Source organism: Perognathus longimembris, chromosome 6 (genome assembly GCF_023159225.1).
Source record: "Perognathus longimembris pacificus isolate PPM17 chromosome 6, ASM2315922v1, whole genome shotgun sequence".
NCBI lineage: Eukaryota > Metazoa > Chordata > Mammalia > Rodentia > Heteromyidae > Perognathus > Perognathus longimembris.
This window is the reverse complement of record NC_063166.1, coordinates 23,082,233-23,098,679: the sequence shown is the minus strand read 5'-3', so window position 1 is coordinate 23,098,679 and position 16,447 is coordinate 23,082,233. Positions and strand designations below refer to the sequence as shown.

The following is a 16,447-nucleotide window of genomic DNA, read 5'->3' as shown; positions in this document are numbered from 1 at the left end:
GAGACAAGAGGATCATGACCTGGAGAGTAGAGCAGACAAAGTTAATAAGATCCCTTCCTCCTCATTTTAAAAACAAAATATAAACCAAGGAGTTGGAGGAATAGCTCAAGTCATATAGAACATGCATAGCATGTGTGAGGCCCTGGGTTCAAGCCCCAGCACCACACACACAAAAGTTCATTTTCATCTAATTTATGGAATCAGGTATAACCTTCAGAAAAATCATTCCACTGAAGCTTAAATCCTTAATATGGTTGTGACTTTCTCCTGTGAATTTGATTGAAAAGTTTGGAAGTAGAAGTTTTTTTTATATTTAAAATTTTTATTTTATTTTTATTTTCTACTTTATTGAGACAAGATCACACTATAGAGATCAGGCTAGCTTAAAACTTGAAATCCTATACTGCCTCAGTTTCTGGACTTGTAGACATATGACATCACACTTGGAAAAATGTATTTTTTAATAATGTTGGTGTAGAATTTACATAGCAGAAATTTCACTTGCTTTTGGCATGCAATTTGGTAATTTTTAGTAAGTGTATTCAGTTGTGCGACCACCATTAGAAACCAGTATTAGGGTAATTCTATCCCTCTAAACCATAGATGGTTACCTTTACAACCAATTCCTGCTTGCCCATGCAGTCTCAAGGAAAGCAACAGAAGTGATTTGCTTTTTAGTGCAAATAAGGATTGTAATGAATATAATGTCAGAATGTAAACAAAGAAATCCATGGAGTAGAAAACTGTACAAAATGGCTCCTTTCTTACAAACTGTATTAGAAATACTTGCCCACATTTGCAAATATTTTTTCTCTATCTACTCAATAGTTGGATTACTATTGAGTATGAAAAAAAATCTCTCTGCATGCAATACCTACTTCCTCTTCATGATCCCTTGTCAGTCAGAGTTTGGTAATGGTTGAGTCCCAAAGTACGTAATGGTTGAGTCCCAAAGTACCTAACAATCAGACATTTCTCTCGCGCGATGGCCAATACTACATCTAGAGGAACAGGAGATTCTGCACGATTGAAGTTAACTCATCATGGTTTTCCTGATCATATCCTGTTGTCAGTTACCACTGGGGCAACAGCAGCTTGGGCTCTTCTTTCTCATCCCCCATATCCATCCAGTTTGTTACCACCTCCCATCCATTCTGTTTCTGAAATCTCTTTCCATTTGTTCCTTTCCTTGCCCAAATCATTACTACACTAGTTCAGGCCTTCTTTGTTTTATTCTGAACGTATTGGCTCTAAGTTATAAAAAGCTTTTCTGAAAATCTCATGTCTAAGCCTTTGTAGTTGGTGTTTCTCTGCTCTATTAGTGTTCATCTTCCTTATTCAGCTACTTGAAGACCGAGATTTAAATCATGATCACAGGGGAAACTTCATGGATTCATCAACTGCTGTCCTTCAGTAAAATTATTCTATATGCTTTCTAGCATATTATGCCTACCTATCGTATGGCTCTCTGGGGTTCCTTGCTGATTATTTGACTCTTACCCTGGATTGAGTAGTCTTTTTGGAAAGGGACTGTGTATAATTTATCTTTCTCCTCCTTGCACCTTGCAGTTTATCTGAGCTATCAATAAAGGCTTGAGGGGATAAATGTTTATTCTGATATTGCACTCTTTAGACAGATCTTTGTTTGCACATGATAGCCTTCCACATATTTATTTCATCTTACTAAATTTTGGCTGCAATCTTTGTATATATGCATGGTTGAAAATAACCCATGATGATGTTATTTAATTATAAAAAATACTTATGACAGCAGGCAGTATGATTATTGCCTAACTAGTTTTTTTTGGCAGCAGATTCTCACCTTATCCTGCTGATAAGAGATGGGAACTTAATAGCAAGGTAATTTGAAAAGTGGACTTTTGTATTGAACTTTGATTTAAGGCTCAGAAGATTTGCTTCAACACTAATGAGTAAACAAGCCTTGTGGAAGGCCCTTTGTTTATCTTTCTCTCAACAATGGGTTACTATATCATACCAAGAAAATTCCTTGAGCCAGGTTCATTGGGGATCTGTAGCCTGTGCTGACTGAAGGTCGATTTTCATTCACATGTCTCTTTGCCTTGTAGCCAGGTTTTAAGGTCTCTTTCCAGCCTAGCATGCTCTACAGTGCTTTGAGCTGGTTACTTAAATCTCTCCAGAAATTAGTTTCCTCAACTTTTTAGTTAGGAGTTTGGACTGACATAGATAGATATTACAAATTAACATATCCTCTGATTCTATTACTTTGGGTCCATTCTCAGTCTTATCTCCCTGAGTTCTTTTGCCTCCCCAGAGGTTGGCACTTCTGCCGGTCCCAGGAACATTCACTTAGCTTCATTGTGTTCTTCAGCACTTGGCTTTGACCTAGAGCTTGTCTTGGACATGAGCTGAAAAACAGATTGCTTGTGTCTTTTGGATTGATGCCCACTGTGGCTACTTGACCACACATACGCATATCTGTTCTGCAAAGGATTTGTGCTTCCTTTTAGGAAGCTCATTCCTGACCATGATTGCAAAAACAAGCATGGAAAAAGTTCAACAGATTTGAAGCTGGAACTGTGACCTAGAGGGTAGTGAAGGGTGAAGAGGGATAGATCACCCACTGTAAACATCAAACAAAATCAAGTGTTAGAATGAGGAAGTTATGTGACAGGACCCTACTGGGAATGGATTATCTTTTTAGACTTCCTTTAACTGAGGATACAACTAGATAAATTACCATGCATTTCTCACAGAATTTATTGACCAACCATTTGAAAGGCATGGTGAAAATCATTGTTTTACAAAGACTGGCCACCTGTATTACTGAGGCTATTCCAGACTTGATTTGCCTACTTTCTAACTTTATCATTACATGTAAAAAAGGACATGATGTACATGAGAAGCCTTGTCATAAAGACAGTGTTCTCATGAGGAGGGAAGGCAGGGTCTGGGCTGTTGGAAGAAAGAGATTTAAAGAGCTCTTAAAAGGAAGGAAGGAGAAGAAAGGTTGGCCTGTAAAGAAATGTACAAAAAACAGTAAGCTTGGAAGGCCAGGAGGCGAATGGTGCAGGTCTGGGCAGCATGTCTGAGCTGGCCACGCTATTCAGAATTCCTTCAGTAGCTGTCCGGGGAGAAACAAGCCAGAGGTTCTGTTCAGGAGAGCAGCTGTGGGAACATTGGCCAGCCCCGGGTGCTCTGGCGGCTGGGTGCCATAGGGTTAAGGCCATCACCTGCAACTGAAGTGCAACCCAGATGGGAAGTAGGAAGTGAGGCGTCTGAGCTTCCTGTATAAATAAACGCAGGAGTGCTTAACAGTGCTGCTGCTGCTACTGCTGCTGCTGCGGCTGCTGTGTTGTTGCAGGCGAGCTGCGCCTTACACTCGGTTCCTTGGCTCTGCGAGGTTCCTGGGGAGGCGGTTGCTGCCCATCAAGACCAGGAGGCGGGGTAGGGACTCCTCCCACCAATAGGTCTGGGCGTGGAGTCCTGTGGGCAATCCTGCAAAGTGGAAAGCTGTCAGGCGCAGAGCACCGAGGGAAAGGGGACCGAATGAAAGAGCTCCTCCTCCCGGGTGTGTGAGCAGCCCCGGCTCCCTGTGCGCCCCAGACAGGCTGCGGAGAAGCAGCAGCCCCACGATCACAGTTCTTTGCCAGGTAGGTTGAGTGAGCTTTTTGGGCTTTTTTTTTTTTTTTTAAACAGGCTGCAGACTATGCAAGCCAGGAATTGTGTTAGCCTCAGAGCCTAGGAACGAATGTCAGACCTGAGGCTGGCTGTGACAAAAACCAAGGGCTTAGGCTTTATTTTCTGCTCAGTCTTGAAGGCATACAGCATTTGCATGCGTGCAGAATGCCTTGAACACCTGTTAACTAAAAAAAAAAAAGATGCCTTTGTAAAAAGGAAATTAGTTTCATTTCTAATAAAACAGCCTTTACAGGATGGATAGTAATATTGAAGATGAAACCAAAATCTGTTTGTTTGTTTTTTTACATCTTTGGCGGGGAAACCCAAGCTTGCCATAATCTCAGATGCCTACTGTAGCCCTGTTCTTTAGAAATGCATAGCAAATATGTTGACAGATATAGTTATGAATGAGATGCTTCGTTCACTGTGGAATCTTGCTCTTAGGTTATGGAGATTGTTTTATCTCATCTGATAGAGTGAAAAACTGACCCCGTCCTCAGGTTTAAGTCAAAATGAAGCTGCGTCTTGTTTCAGAAGGATCATAGTCATCTTTTGCTTGCTCCTTTCAGAATGCACCTCTCATTTTTCATATTTGTTTCAGAGACTCTGCTCTAAATATATGTCGTATGCAGGTACTTCCTACATTTGGATTTCACAGAATGAATTCTGAGTTCTCTCTCTTCATATTTCTTCTGGTAGGCTGTCACTTTCTTCTTGCTTTTCAGCCCAGGTATCTATCTTATCAAAACATGAACTGGAGACTCAAACCGAACTGTTCCTGTTCTTCTGATTTCATACTTCTGGCAGTTTATTTGAACACCAAAGAGGTTCCCATGAAAAGATAATGTCTTTGAACATTTCTGAAGCAGCAGATTAAGGGGGGTGTCTCTGCCCAGAAGCAAAATAAATGAACTTTGGGATGACTCAGTTACTAGGGTGTGGGTAAGAGGAACTCAGCCAGTCTTAAGCAAGTTGCTGGCTAATTAAAGTTTCTGTTGCAGCTTTCCCTGAAGAAAACCTCTTGGGCTCCAGTTCCTTGAACATGTTAGTTATTCCTCTGTCTCCACTCAAGCTGCCTTTCTTTCTTTACCTTAGTTCCTTCCTGGGTAGCAGTCACTGAGTCTTTTTGAAGCTCTCTTGAAGGAGGCAAAAGAGAGAAAAAGAAAGAAATCTATAGCAGGCCCATGAAGCCACTTGGAGAGAGTTGAATATTATGAAATCAGCAGCTATGATTTCACCCTGCTCCTGCCCTGGCCTTGGGCACCTGTAGCAGTTATTTTACTCTTTGTGGCAGACATCAACTTAGAAAAACGGGAAAGAAAAAAGTTTGGTTTCAAAAGCAGCCTCCAACTTACCTGATGGGTAAAACAGTACAAGGTTAAACACAGGAGGGGACAAATGTGAAAAAGATGTAAAGTAGCAGAATTGGGTTGCTTGGCTTTTTATTTAAAACAAACAGAAAAAAAAGAGAATGGAACCAAAAATCCCCAAAGCAATCACCATAGATAACTCACTTCTCTACTACTGTGTTGGAAGGAAGGTCCGACTGTGGTCAAACGCTGTCCATTTACCCAGGCTTTTGCAAATATTTACAATCATCCATGCCAAATCTCTCTATGCTGGGCACCGAAGGACATTCTCAACCCTCAAAGGCCCCATTCTCATGAATGGTTTCAGTTCACTGGTCATTTAAAGACATCCAGGTTTCCAAACTAGGTCAGTATTAAGACTTGTCTTTTAAAAAAATAATCGGTTTTTAAATCTCAGATAATATACCAGGATTTTGCAATCAAACTCTACAGCACAGAGAATAAAATGTTCTCTCTCTCTGTCTGTCTCTTTCTCTCTTCCTTCTCTCTCTCTAGGAAGAAAAAAAAGTTTTCATCTAATCATTAAGAACATTTGGCTTCCTGGAGAACATTTCTGTCTTGAACAATGTGGGTCCTTCTAATCAGAGAAAGTGTACTTAAAATTTGCTTTTGCAAAGTTGTTACAGTATTTTAATACTTGGAAACGTTTGTCCAACAGAATCATTTCTCTGAGGTACTGGCTGCCAGTCCTGGTTTCTGTGTTTCCCCTGGCCTTGTCATAGTGCTACATCCCTGTTGAGTGAGTTTTGTGGTGTTTGATATCTCCAGTTTGGGGTAGAGGTCAGGAATTGTGCTGAATCCAGTTGTTGGTAGCTGGGCAAAGTCCAAACTGTTTGGGGGACTGAACCTACTTTGTACAAATCTGATGCCTTGGGATATGACAAAGGGTTCAGCTGCCCTGTAGCTTATGCGATCATGCCTCAGTACAGAGATACTTGTTCCAGGGACTCCTGTGTTTAACTTACAGAAGCTCCTTAGTGACACTAGATGATCATTATTTTAAGAGTGTACCTTCTCTTCTCTATGTGCATTCGGAAAACTTATCTACTCTGCTGGTGAGTGGAGTTCTATCTCAAGGCACTATGCTGGACATTAGTGATAGAAACATGTATCTAGGAAGTGGCTGGTCATAAAGGAATTCTCATCATCTTGAAATTGACTTTGGATGGGGTTGTAAATTCAAATTCACATTGTTTTGTGAGAATGTGAAAATAACTTCGATACGTTTCATTGCAACCCTGTGTTTTTGTTTGATTTTGGAATGGTTGTAACAGCATATAAGTCAAATTTTTATTTTGCAGCGTGAAGGATCAAATCCAGGATCAGGTATGCTAGGCAGATGTTCTTACCACTGAGCTACTTCCCTAGCTCTGTTAAATTATTTTAAGTATTTTAATTTTGTTTTATTTGATTGTTTTTGGCATTTGCTGTTTACTTGATTTTTTTTTTTTTTTTGGGTCGGTCATGGGGCTTGAACTCTGGCCTGGGCACTATCCCTGAGCTCCTCAGCTCAAGGCTAGCACTCTACCACTTGAGCCACAGTGCCACTTCCAATTTTCTGGTGGATAATTGGAGAGAAAAGTCTCATGGACTTTCCTGCCCAGGCTGGTTTTGAACGGGGATACTCAGATCTCAGCCTCCCCAGTAGCTAGGATTGCAGGAGAGAGCCGCTGGCACCTGGCTTTGATTATTCCTAAACCCATCCTTTCATGATTTTTTTTTTTTTTTTTGCCAGTCCTGGGGCTTGCACTCAGGGGCTAAGCACAGTCCCTGGCTTCTTTTTGCTCATGGCTAGCACTCTGCCACTTGAGCCACAGCACTACTTGTGGCTTTTTCTGTTTATGTGGTGCTGAGGAATAGAACCCAGGGCTTCATGTATGCGAGGTAAGTACTCTATCACTAGGCCATATTCCCAGCCCCATCACGATGGTTCTTAAACAATGAAGAGCAGATACCTTGTAATACATAGGAGAGGGGGCAGTGCTTGTGCTTCTGCAACACAGAATGAAGAACTTCTCATGGTCTAACCCCTTCTTGAACTGGAAACACAGCTTAAATAAAATACATGTCCCATATTCATAGCTAGAGATAGTTCTAATTTCATAGCTTTTCGTATTGGTCAAGGACATATTTTGAAAGCTATTCCTTTGAAGTCGTAGGTTTGAATCTAATCCCTTAGCCAACTTGCTCTTTGGTTTTCTTGGGAAGATGGACTAAGATAACTTATCCTTCTATTTGATGGACTTGTGGCTGAAAGCATATATCCACAGGTATATCCTCTTGAATAGGATTATATAAAATCCTCTGTTGACACCCTACCTCCTCAGCCCATTTCCGCTTTATAAGTAGGATTGGGTTTCATCCCTTTGAAGTTTCTATCAGCTAACATGTGTAGTAGCTGGTTCTTTGTGGGTTGATTTTGTTTCCTGCATATGGATTCCTGTTATAAGAAGCTCATTTGGCGAAGACATATAAAAATACCCATCCTGAATCTCACCCACTGTGGGAGGGTGGACAATCCCCTTCCAAACTAGTTTAAAAAATGTATCTAGTTAAACTTGCCATGTGAAGTTTTCAGCTTTTATAGGAGGGATAATTTTTACATATGCTTTTCTTCACTTGGAGAAAAAAATTGATTTTTATACTTCAGGTGACTATAGTTTTCCTAGTAATATTGCAACTGGAGAAGTCAGCCTGAGACTTGCTCAGTGGGGCTTTCTGCAATTTCGATTCTCCTAGATCTGTTAATTACATCATTGTCGAACCTGCCTGTAAGTGGGGTTCCTTCTTGCTTCTGGCCTTTGTTGTATTTCCAGGCAGGGAGTTTGAGGATTATTCAGCTGAGCTGTAGAAATAACTGTGGGAGAAGCACTGATTCAAAAGGAGTGGGCTGGGCACAGTGGTTGAGTGCAAAAATCACAATGCCAAGAATACGCTGTTACTCTCATATCCCTCCCACTTTCCTTGATAACTTTGTGGTGTAAGAAAGCTGCAGTGGATTTCTACCTCTGGGGCCCTATCCTGTAGTATAATGAGAACATGAAGCAAAGACAAGAAAAAAGAATTAGGCTTTTTTTTTTTTTAAAAGAAAATTGTCATTTTGCAAATGTTAGAACTTGGTGCCTCAGATGCCAGTCCTCTAGGGTGTATCTTATAGTTAGCTTTACGTGGTAAAGGATATTTTGTGGGCCAGGTTTGCATATCTCCTCTACTATGTATTTTATCAGGAAAGATAAAAATGATTAGATTTTAGCTGGGCACTGGTAGCTTTCGCCTGTAATCCTAGCTGCTCTAGAGGCTAAGATCTGAGGATAAAGTCTTCCCTGGCTGGTTAAGATCCTCAGATCTGGGAAGATGAATTTTGGAAGAATCTCTTATCTCCAATGAATTAGCAAAAGCCAGAAGTGAAGGTGTGGCTCAAGAGAGATTGAGCAAAAAAGCTAAGTGAGAATTCGAGGCCCAGAGTTCAAGCCTCAGCAATGGTGTGATAAACAAAGTTATATCTCATTAAAATATTTTAATGTATTTCAGCCTAATTTTTAATAGTTTTTTTCTCATTTTAGTCCATAATCTAATTTTAAAAAGCAAAGAAATTCTTTAGAAAATTAAAATTCTTTAGTTCTAGTTCATATTTAGGCTATTACTGTTTTCTAAAGGATTTTTTTTTTCCAGTCCTGGGGCTTGAACTCAAGGCCCGGGCCCTGTCTCCAAGCTTCTTTTGCACAAGGCTAGCACTCTACCACTTGAACCACAGTGCCATTTCCAGCCTTTTCTGTTTATGTGGTACTAAGGAATCAAACCCAGGACTTCATGCATGCTGGGCAAGTACTCTACCACTAAGCCATATTCCCAGCCCTCTAGAGGACTTTTTAAAATCTGTCTTTTCTATACACAGTGGTTAATAGGGATACCAGCCATGCTTTCTATAACCAAGTTTTGGTCATGGTGGGTTGTGTATGTGGTGAAGGTTTGCAGACATTCTTATTGCCTAGCGATGTCATCATCTAATAGTACAAAGCATTCCTCATGTGTTTGGAGTGGTCCTTATGTAAATAACTGACTGTAATGACAGTTGCATAAATGTACAACATATACAAGATGGGTGCTAGTAGCTCATACCTGTCATCCCAGCTACTCATACAGGTTGGGCGCTGGTGGCTCACACCTGTAATCCAAGCAACTCAGATGGCTGACCTGGAGGATGACCATGTGAAGATAGCCCAGGCAGAGACCAAGACTCCATATCCAATTAATAAGCAAAAATGCCAATGGGAAACATGGTTCATGTGGCAGATTGCCAGCCACGAGCAAGGAAGCTGAGCAAGAGCATGAGGCCTTGTCTTCAAGGCTGGGTCCTAGTATACACACACAAAATATAGCACATACAATTATAGTCAGTACTTAATACTTGGTGTGAGTAATATATGGCTATGTGGCTGATTTATGTATTTATTTTATACTTTTTCTTGTTATATGGTGCTGTACTCTTTCTACTTACTTTTTTTTTTTTTTTTTTTTTTGCCAGTCCTGGGCCTTGGACTCAGGGCCTGAGCACTGTCCCTGGTTTCTTTTTGCTCAAGGCTAGCACTCTGCCACCTGAGCCACAGCGCCACTTCTGGCCATTTTCTATATATGTGGTGCTGGGGAATCTAACCCAGGGCCTCATGTATATGAGGCAAGCACTCTTGCCACTAGGCCATATTCCCAGCCCCTCTACTTACTTTTAACTTGCTATAAAGTATGAGATGATGTTCCTTGGGCAGCTACCTCATACACCTGTGTTCATTGTCCCTATAGGAGTATATGAAGAGGCTATGTCAAATGACTGACCCATGTATACTATCTAAGTTTATGTGCCACATTTTATGGAGTTTACACAATGACACAGCCATCCATTATTAAGGGATATGTGATTCTATTTGCCATCCTTTCATTTTTAGAAGCAAATGTCCTACAAATTTTGAAGCTTTAATTTTTATTATTTGTTTATTTATTGTGTTGGTCCTAGGGCTTGAACTCAGGGCCTGTGTACTGTCCCTGAGCTCTTTAGCTCAAGGCTAGTACTCTACCACTTTGAGCCACAGTGACATTTCTGGCTTTTTAGTGGTTGATTGGATATAAGAGTCTCATGGGCTCTCCTACCCTCACTGGCTTTGAACTGCAATCCTCAGGTCTCAGCCACCTGAGTAGCTAGGATTACAGATCTGAGCTACCAGTATCAAGTCCATTTTTATTTATTTTGTATGTGCTAGTCATGGGACTTGAACTCAGGGCTTAGGCATTGTCATTGAGCTTTTCTGATCAAAGCTAGTGCTTTACCACTTGAGCTACAGCTCCACTTCCAGCTTTTTGGTGGTTAATTGGAGATAAAAGTCTCATGGAGTTCTCTAAGTGGCTTTGAACCATGATCCTCAGATCTCAGCCTCTGGAATAGCTAAGATTATAAGCGTGAACTGCCTGTGCCTAGCTTGAAGCTGTGATCTTACACTATCCTGGAAATTGTTGATCGTTGTGATGAACATATTAAAACTAAGGAATTGTGTGCTGAGGTGCTTCTTTTGTGTGTGTGTGCGCGCCAGTTCCGGAGTTTGAACTTAAGAGTCTGGGCATGGTCTCTGGGCTTTTTTTTTGCCCAAGACTAGCATTCTACCACTTGAGCCACAGTTCCACTTCTGGCTTTTGGGTGGTTCTGTGGACTTTTTCTGCCTGGATTGGCTCTGAGCCACCATTCTCAGATCTCAGATCTCTACAGAGTAGGTAGAATCACAGGCACCAGCCACCAGTGCCCAGCTGGAGGTATTTTTTCATCTCTTGATTTCCTCAGTGAAGAGGATGGAAGGTCCCTGTCTTGCCCTGCGAAGCACAGTGACAAGCTGTGTTTGATGGCTCTGCCTCCTACCAGACCCTGAGTTGGTGACTATTTACTTCCATCTCACATTTAAAATAAAAAATCTATGTTTTTATTGAAATAATGATGACATATACTATGACTGATAGCATGCCCGTGTCCCCTGGCCTTGTGCATTATTCATGTAAAAAGTAATTACATAGATAAAAACTATACTGTAGTAACTGCTGACTGCTGGCGAGGCGGCCCACATTTCATCTGTTCTTGCTGTCCTAGGGCACACAGTAGAGCTGCTTTTCTGTTTCTGATAGACAGTAGTTCATCTTGTCCCTGAATGACGAGAACACCAGGCGGAGATGCCGGCAGGGAGTAGAGCACATGCTGACTAGGACAGAGAACTAATGGGCATTCCTTGCCCTGTTGAACAGCATACTTATTGCCCTCTTCGCTGGTCTTGCTACTGTGACCAGACAGCAAGTTTGTCTTCCATTATAGACTGTATTCAGGGTGAAGCTTGAAAACAGGGCTGATGGCTGATAGAGATCAGCACTTTCCTGACCTCAGCCAGCATTGTTTGGATTACCAGTAGCTTCTCATATAAACATCTATAGCCAAAAAGACCAGTCTACCAGGCAGGGATGCAAAGGTTAACGTCACACACTGGGCCTTCTATAGCCCCTCATTACACTTTAGTGGATCCAGCCTAAGGTGGCCAGAAAAACATTTGCCTCTGTACTGATCATGTCCTTCTTCCGTAAGCAATTAAGTATGGCAGTTATTGATATGTTTTCATTGTATTGATACTGGAAGTAATCTAGAAATTATTTAAGGTATGCAGGAGGATTTTATGTAGGTTATGTGTGGTATTATGCAATTTTATATAAGGGATTTGAGCACCCTTGGACCTTAGTATATATGCCAGCTCCTGGAAGCAATGGCTTATGGGTACCAAGGGATTATCATATTAAGTTTTCAAATTGGACTCTGGTTGCCTGGTGCATTGTTCTTAGCTGGTGTTGGCCTCTTCCTCCCTCCCTCCCTTCCCTTTTTTCCTCCCTCCTTTCCTTTCCTTTTTCTCTCTCCTTCTATTCATTTTTATTGGAGATATTGATGATTGAACTCAGGGCCTCATGCTTGCTAGATAAATATTTTATCAGTTGAGCCCATGCACCCGGCCCTTTTTGAGTTAGTGTATTTTTGATAGGATCTTGTGCTCTTGCCTGGGCCAGACTTGAACACAATTCTCCCACTTAACGTCTCCACAGTAGCTGATATTAAGGGTATGCTCCACTATACCTGGCCTGGAAGCACCAGATATGGGAGCATTGACTTGCAGGGAATTACTGAACAGTGGTTCAGCCTCAACTGCCCAGCACTTACCCTTCCTGAGCTCCTTCTCTCTGCTAGCTCCCTCCTGCAGTCAGGCATTCACAAATCTGTTATTCCAGCTCCATCACAGGATGCTACTTTACAGGGTGCTTTGCAAGGGTGTAGAAACATTTTGAGAGTATTAATGTGTCTCTTCAGTTTTTATCATTTTTTTCTTAGGTAAAGTCTTGCACAGCATAACCCCAAATCAAGACCTTGGCATAGATCAGCTGGGTTTTTACTTACATTGTTATATCAGAAATGTTCAGTTAACTCTATTTACTAGCTTTCTATGTCTCTTGTTCTCTTTAGTGAGTCTTCTACTAGTTTATCTGAATTTTTAAAGCATTTGCAACCTACTATAAAATGTCTGAATAGCTAGATAAATATCCAAATACAACACTATCTTTTCCAATTACATAATCTTTCGTGTTTGGGCTTTTGGAGAATCCAACAGGCATACATTCCAGTGGTTAAAAAATACTCTGATCATTGTTTCTCTCACTCTCTGCATTTCTGGAACAGATTTCCATTTCTGGCTTCCAGCAGCATATGAAAGTTTCTTATCCATCCTGGGCTTGTCATGGAGTGTCTGAAATATTTCTTTCTTTGGCAATTCTAAAGAAAACACCCAGGGAAAATTACTTTCTTCTTCTTTCCTATCAGATTCTTGGCGCAATCAGGTAGAAGGGTAAGTTTTCCTTGCCTGAATATTTGGTGGAAAATCAGAGTGTTTCCAGTAGCTTTCCTTCCTTCCATGTTATGGCTGGGTCTATCTGTGTAGGCAAGAAAATCAGCCACCAGGCTTAGAGAGACACGACCTAATGGCAGCTGCCAGATTTCTCTTTTTCCTGACGTGCCTCTGTATGCCAAAATTCTTTTTCCACAGGATTCTGGACACCCAATGAGAGGTACAGTTGCAACTGTAATAACTGTAAAAGTAATTAGAATTGTTACCTTTTAAAACTGAGTGGTAGGGTGGATAATTCAAGTCCTCTTTTTTTCAATCTTAGATTTAAAAAGAAAAAAATGTGAGGTATGAGGCAAAACGAGTCAAGCAGGTGTGCAAACCAGTGAGATTGGAGTCTCTCTGGGGAGGATGATTTGTCTTGAAACCTGGAGGGGAAGGCGTGGCCTGTGAGAAGCCGAGGGTGTGACCTCAGTCCCTTGGAGACCCTCTGAGCTTCATGCCCTTTCCTAGCTTGGGTGGAAGGGTGAAGCTCTGCTATTGGTGGCTTCAGGTGGAGAGACTGCTGAATATTTGAACATTCAAGAGGAAATTCTAGGAAACTTTGGAGCAATTCCCAGCATATCAAGCATGGGGAAACTCATTACAGGACTTCATGATTCTTCTGTTTACTGAAAGCTTGAGTTTTGATGAACCATGGTAAAAGGATTTCTGTTAGATTCTCTCTCTCTCTCTCTCTCCTTTCTCTCTCTCTCCCTCTCCCCCTCCCTCCCTCCTTCCTTTCCTCTTCCTCTTCCTCCCCCTTCTTTTTTGGTAGTATTGGGGTTCAAGCTCAGTGCTTTGTACTTGTTGAGTGGGTACCCTAGTACTTGAGCTATTGTCGTATTGGCTTGAATTATTTTTTACATAAAGCCTTGCTTGGGCCAGTCTTGGCCATAATACTTCTATCTCTTCTCCTTTCCTTGTTTTATTACACATCTGCTGTATGTCATTTTTTAAAAACATTCATTGTTTACTTTGTGGGAGGCTGTGAGGAGTGGAGGGGTCTATTAACTTTGAACTCTCCCACCCCCTCTCCCATCTACTATAGTATCAGTTTGATAAAGCTGCTTATTTTTAATTGCATTGCTTGAAAATGTCTAAAAGGCCTCATTTGAGAAAATTGATGCTCCCATCACAGAGCAATGGAGGCGCTTCTTGAGGAGTCTTTGTATGGTTCATTGAAATACATGACTTCTTTCCTGTCTCCCTCAGTCATAAGTACTACCTGTGGGGAAGCTTGCAATTCTTTTCATTTTTGTAAACAAAATAGGTCTGAAGAGAAGTCTTACATCTCAAAATCCTAAGCCTGTGGTGTGCATGTTGAACCTGCTGTTGCCTCTAATATGCTCTTGGATTATAGCTTTCCAATAGTGAGTGGAATAAGAACACGATATCTTGTACCTCATTGAACTTTTGCCAAGCAATACCATGTCTTCCATATTGGAAGCTAATCATTAGTTAGTTTCCTTTTTAATTTATTTTGAACTAAGTCTTCTCCAATTACTCAGAGAGAATGTGAAAAACCTGAAACACTAATATCTACTAGAATTAGTAACTGTTGGCTTAACAGTGGATGTCAGCAAGTTGACAAGAAAAGATTCCATCAGTTATTTTTTTCATTCTATGGAATCTAGTTTATTTTCTCCCTGCTTGTTTTCAGTACTTTTTGTACCTCTGGAGAACATTATCCTGATGATTTTGATCACTGAGGGATCATATATATAGGTTGGTGGTCCAACCTACGAACCTGAACATTTCATGTTACCTAGTGTTGTCCTAGCTGTCATATGTTGTCACTTAGTATATTACTCTCATTTGTGTGATGCTAGTATGACCTTCCCTTAAGTCCTGTCAGTCACATATGAGTGTAGTATGTGCAAGTATGTGCAGTACCTAATGATGGACAGTGAGGATCAGTGACTATGGGAATGGTTTATGTGTTTGCTTTTCAATGTTAGTTTAGAGTGCACTACTGTTAAACCATTCACTATACAACATGATTCTGTTATTTTGTGATTACAAATACACGATTATATGTTGTATATACACACATATACTATACATTAAACAGCACGTATAGCTTTATATGCCATATATAAATGGAATATAGAGCCAGGCACCAGTGGCTCATGCCTGTAGCTACTCAGGAGGCTGAGATCTGAGGATTGCAGTTCAGAGCTATCCCAGGCATGAAAGTCTGTGAGACTCTCATCTCCAATAAGCCTCTCAGAAAACCAGAAGTAGTGCTGTGGCTCAAGTGGTAGAAAGCTAGCCTTGAGCTGAAGAGCTCAGGGACAGTGCCCAAGCCCAGAGTTCAAGACCCACAACTGATCCAAAAAGAAAAAAATTGAATAAGGTATGGACTGTATACACTATTTATACTATTATATATATAAGGTTGTGGTAGGGTCTTCCATCCAGGCTTGTGGAAGTACACTGTACGATGCTCACACAACAAAATCACAGTGACAAAATTCTTAGGATGTATATATATTAATTGTTACCTTGAGACTATGGTACCGTTACCTTCTTTTTCAAAAAATGGGATTATAGGGGAGTGATATTTATAATCCATCCTTCCTTCCTTCCTTTCTTTTTCTTTTTTTTTTTTTACTTTAAAGGTAATTTATTCAAACAACATTTATTAAATGCCAATAAAGTCCACTTCTTGCCCTTAAGGAGCTCACATTTTAGCAAAGACTTTTTTTTAAATAAATGAAACAATACAGTATAGTAAGTAATGCAATAGAGGTAGGTTATAATTACAGTGGTGATACAAGAGGAAGTTAGATGACTCTCCTCGAATGGAGCAGGGGAGATTTCACAGTAGAGATCCCCATCTTCCAGGTGGAGATGAATGACTAGTGCATGTTGTAACAAGAATACAGCATTCACCCATGTTTGGGGGCCCAGGCACACTAGGCATTTGAAGCACTGTAGGTCTATTTCACTGGGATATTGGGTAGGGGAGACAGGGGAGGACCTTGTACACCAGTCAAAGGTATTTGACTCTTCTCCAGAAAACACATGAAGTCAATGAAGGGTGTTAAGCAGAGAGCAAATTGTGAAAAGTGCTTCTTGAAAGGCTAATCTGGCCACATGTAGATCCACAAAGAGAGAGAATAGGCTACATACAAGGAGATGGGTCTTTGCAGTAGTCCTTCACTTAATAGCAATAAAAATAGACTGCTGTATAAGTAAAATGGAAATAGGCCCAGTAGAAACTTGACCCTAATAGGTGGTGGAAGGTAGAGGATAAGTGAACTAAGACAACTTAGGAAATGTCAGTTCTGAAATTAGCTAAAGTAAGGAACACAAGGATAATGTAATTTTTGCAGAAAATAAAGACACAAGAGATTGAGGATCAATGTAAGTGCAATAGGCAGATAGGTAGAGAAGATTCTTTTTCTTTTTTTTTTTGGTCAGTCATGGGGCTTGAACTCTGGGCCTGGGAGCTGTCCCTGAGCCCTT

The 16,447-nt window shown here is 40.8% G+C and overlaps 1 protein-coding gene across 3 annotated transcripts in view; it reads left to right on the top strand.

The window, feature by feature from the left end:
- The window catches only part of Rnf144b (ring finger protein 144B), a 161,120-nt gene that overhangs the window by 82,969 nt on the left and 61,704 nt on the right, over positions 1-16,447 (top strand). The window contains exon 1 of one of the 3 annotated variants that reach the window (XM_048348402.1): positions 3,318-3,426. The exons of 1 other annotated variant lie outside the window; for it this stretch is intronic. The gene's annotated coding sequence lies outside the window, so the exon portion shown is untranslated. One more of the 3 variants, XM_048348401.1, reaches the window with a different exon arrangement.